Source organism: Callospermophilus lateralis, chromosome 3 (assembly GCF_048772815.1).
Source record: "Callospermophilus lateralis isolate mCalLat2 chromosome 3, mCalLat2.hap1, whole genome shotgun sequence".
Classification (NCBI taxonomy): Eukaryota; Metazoa; Chordata; class Mammalia; order Rodentia; family Sciuridae; genus Callospermophilus; species Callospermophilus lateralis.
The window spans coordinates 100,142,370-100,147,092 of NC_135307.1; the positions used below are offsets into that span (position 1 = coordinate 100,142,370).

Genomic DNA, 4,723 nt, shown 5'->3' on the forward strand with positions numbered 1-4,723 from the left:
AAAATAATTTGATTGTTAATCTGGCTTCTTTCTGATTCAAGTACTTTAAGTTATAAGTGTTTATCTGAGTACTGTTTCATCTCAGAGATTCTGATATTTTAAGCTTTTATTATCACTTAGTTCAAAGCAATTGTTATTTTATTTCTTGTGCTTTCTTCTTTGACCTATGAGATATTTCTAAGGGTGTTGTTTAATTTTGTAGTAGTTGAGACATGGTGGTGGGGTTCTGTATATTTTAAAGTTATTGATTTCTAATGTAATAAATCATGCAGGAAACACAGTCTGCATGATTTCAAGTTTTAAAAATTTCTCAAAGCTTATTTTATGACAGAATATAGTCTAGCCTTACTAATGTTCTACTTGTCATTTTTGTGTATAGTTCTCTATAAATAACAAGTAGGCCAAGGTGGCTGATAATGTTGTTAAGCCTTCTGTATCATTACTCCTTCCAGCAAAGTGAGGGGGTTTAAAATCTCCAAATATGATTGTGGATTTGACTTTGTAGTTTTATTAAATTGCACTTTGTGTATTTTGAAAATTTGTTATTAGATACATACACAATTAGGATTGTTACACTTTCTTGAAGAAGTTGCCCTATTATGAAATGTTTCCCTTTATCTCTGAAAATAATGTTTCTGGAAATTTATTTTATATTAATAACTCTACTTCAAATTTCTCATGCTTACTTTCCCCATCTTTTGCTTTTAACCTATTGATGTATTGATATTTAAAGTGTGACATATGCATACAGCATAGAATCAGTACTTGTTTTTTAAATATGTTGAACATTTATGCTTTTTAGTTACAATATCTAGTTCATTTATATTTAAATTAATTATAAACATTTTTTAATAAAAAAAAGAAAAGAACACCTGACATGAAGGTCAGTAGAAAACTGGGTAGGTAAATGATAGGTTTGGTGATGAAATATTTCTGGAAAGTAGGTTGACTAGTCCTGCTGTCAGGCTCAGAGAGAAGATGATTTTGTTGCAATTGTTCATTCTCTCATTTATCATATGGTACACAGCACCAGATTTATTTTATTGTTTGTTAACACCTTTTATTTTGCAAGTAAAAATTATGTCATCAGTAAAAAAAAATTTAAATATAAATAAATATTTTTAAAAGCATAAATAAATAAATAAGATGTATTTTCGGTAGTTGTCCTTGTTTTACTGAGGAGCTGGCCCATGGAACTCTTCATTACTGCTTATCCCAGCAGTAGTTCCTGACAGCTGACTTCTTGTCTTGAAAAGAAAATTTAAATTTGCTATAGTTGCATCTCTCCTTAAATTTGTCACCTCTATCTTCCTGAAATGAAGATCTAATCTTCAGATACCTGCTGTTATTCAGGTCAAATTGATGAGTGGGTAATTATAAATCTATGCTTTTTTTCCAGTCTATAAGAATCTATGTTAGCTGAGACTCTTATTCATTTCTGAACCATATTCTGACAGAACAAGAGAACTCTTGCAGGAATACTTCATTGCATTCCAACAACTTCATCTTTTTTATGATTTTGCTGCTACAGGTAATTCCCACAGTTGGCTCTTTACAAATGATTTAGAGATTAAGCCTCAGGACAAATCACAGGGAGTCATTCATGATTTCTTCTACCTTGTTTACTTACAAATGTTGATTAAGAAAGTAAATTGCAGAAGGTAAAGCTATTTTTCATTCCTCTCCTACTGCTTTTGACTGAGAACCACCATGAGAGCAAAATTTTCTGTGAATGCATAAAAATCAAAATCCACAAGGCCAGGGTCAAATAGCATTAGCCAATCTGATAGAATAAATTTAGGAGAATAGCAATGAGACCAAAGGTGGCAATACAACCACATGGTATGTTCCATTGATTTCTTTACCATTCATTAGAGAACACCCCTTATGGTCATACAAAACACACTTGCACTGTTTCTAAAGAACTTCCAAAATTAGTTTAGACCACCTCCAAATTTAGCTTAAAAATGGTAGGAGAATTGTTGAAATCTAATAACAAATCTACGACTGTGCCAGGTTCTGTATACCATAACCATAGTCCATCTCAGACCTATGAACAATAGTCTGGGTTAGTTTACACCATCAGTAAAATAATCTGGCAGAAATAATCATCTTGAAATAATTGACAAAAGTAAATGCACACTGTAAAGAAATTATTTAATTCCACTTATAGAGAGTCCAGTGCTATAGACTGAATATTTGTGTCCCACTGCCCTGCCAAGTCATATCTGGAAGCCTAACCCCCAAAGTCATGGCATTTAGAGACGGGGTCTTTGGGAAGTGATGAGGTCATAAGGGTGGAGCCCTTATGAACAAAATTAGTACCCTTATAAAGGAGACCCCGAGAGTGCCTTTGGCCCTGTAGTCTTTGGGAACACAGCAAGAAGACAGTGTTCTGTAACCAGTAAGCAAGCCCCGACTGGACACTGCATCTGCTGGCATCTTGATCTTGGACGTTCCGCCTCCAGAACTATGAGAAATAAATTTCTGCTATTTATAAGCCAAGGTCTATGGTAATTTTCTGATCCCCGATATACTAAGACACATGTCTATTTCATTAAACATATTTGAAGAGAAAGAGAACATTAGATTTTTCGGTGGCTTAGTTGATCATTGCAAATCACCCGAAATAGCAATCCCATGTCTGAAAGGATTATACAACCACATCATCACACAGCAATCCTGCTGGCTCTGGTAGGGCAATTAGCTCTCCTGGTTTCTGCTGCATCAATTAACTTGAACTTGCTTTTAAGCCAATCAAAGAGAAAATGAGAACCAGCCAGCACAACAGAATGCTACAATCCCTGCAGAAATGACCTGAAATCTAGACTTTCTCCCACCAATAACAACAGGATGCTCCTAATTTAAAACTCCATTTCCATGCACCATTTCTGTCCTCCCATAAGTCATAATGTGAGAACCCCTCTTCAGGAGAGCTGGGTATGACTTGGATGGCAAACATGGGTGTCATCCTGGGAGAAGGAGTTCTGTCAGGTGGGAAATCCCCACTCAGTCATTTCTTTGCATGTTCTCACTCCAGGACACTGAACCAGCCTCAAGGTATTCATTTCATGTACACCAGAGAAGGCAGACTGAGAGGCAAGGCTTTTGTTGAACTTGAATCAGAAGATGAAGTCAAATTGGCCCTGAAAAATAAAAAGACAGAGAAACTATGGTACACAGATACGAGGGAGAATTCAAGTCAAACAACATTGAGATGGATTGGGTGTTGAAGCATACTGGTCCAAATAGTCCTGACACGACCAGTGATGGCTTAGAAGACTCCCCAATGGATGTGGCAGGGAAGAATTCCTCTCAGGATTGGAAATTGTGCCGGATGGGATAACATTGCCAATGGACTTCCAGGGGAGGAGTATGGCAGGGGGCGCCCTTCATGCAGTTTGCTTCGTAGGAAATAGCTTAAAAGGCTCTAAAGAAACACAAGGAAAGAATAGGGCACAGGTATATCAAAATATTTAAGAGCAGTCAAGCTGAAGTTAGAACTCACTATGATCTGTCACAAAAGCTTGTGGCCACACAGTGGCCAAGTCCCTATGACAGACCAGAAGCTGGCAGAAGGCACGACAGCACTGGCAGAGGAGCTGGCTTTGAGAGGATGAGGCACAGTGCTTAGGGTGGAGGCTATGGGGGCTATGATGATTCTAATGGCCACAATGACGGCTATAGATTTGGGTCATATAGATTTGAAAGAGATCTTGATTACTGTTTTTCAGGAATGTCTAATCACAGATATGAGGATGGTAGCTCTACCTTCCAGAACACAACAGAGCACGGCGTATACATGCACAAATTATCTTACAGAGCTACTGAGAACAACATGAATTTTTTTTCACCATTCAATCCTGTGAGAGTACACGTGGAGACTGGTCCTGATGGCAGAGTTTGCTACTCATGAAGATGCGGCAGCAGCTATGTCAAAAAACAAAGCAAAGATACAACACAGATATGTAGAAATCTTCCTGGATTCTACAGGAGGAGCAAGTAGTAGTGCTTATGATAGCCAAATGATGGGAGCCATGGGCTTGTCAATCCAGTCCAGTTATGGAGGCCCAGCTAACAACAGCTGAGTGGTGGTCATGGAGGTGACTGTCGTGGTCAGAGCAGCATGAGTGGAGACGACCATGCTTTACAGGAAAACTCCAGTGATTGGCAATCAAACATTACATAGGTAGCCAAGCAGTAATGAACAGCAGCTACTACAGTGGCAGAAGCCATGCATCTATGCATGTGAATAAAATGGGGCGGATGTCTAGCATATCCAGTGTGAGTGGTGGATGAGAAATATAATTGATCCTCATCACTGACTCTTGGTCAATTTTTTTTTAAAGAAAAAAACAAAACTTCAGTTTAACAGTTTTTGCAATCCAAGCTTGTGATTTACGCTTAATCTATAGAAGCAGGAATCAAGATTATTTGAAAGACTTAAGATTCAGTATTTTTTAACACAGCAGTCATCCAGGATGTAACACCAATGTTGAGTAAACTGTAACTTTTAAACAATTTTCAGCTTTTCTCAAGTTAGTTATACTGTGGGAGGTACTTAAGCAGCAAGCATTTAGATTAAAGAAGTTGAGTTATGTTAAATGTTGCACTTATACTACATGACATTGAACACCATTTGGATGCATGTTGAAAGAAATGCTTTTTTTGCAAAACTCAACATAGGAGCTGTGTCTATCACAATTGAAAGTGAAACATTTGG

At 37.4% G+C, this 4,723-nt stretch overlaps 1 pseudogene; it reads left to right on the forward strand.

The window, feature by feature from the left end:
- The first annotated feature begins 3,062 nt into the window (after positions 1–3,062).
- Positions 3,063–4,299, forward strand: LOC143394069 (heterogeneous nuclear ribonucleoprotein H2-like; annotated as a pseudogene).
- The last annotated feature ends 424 nt before the right edge of the window (positions 4,300–4,723 follow it).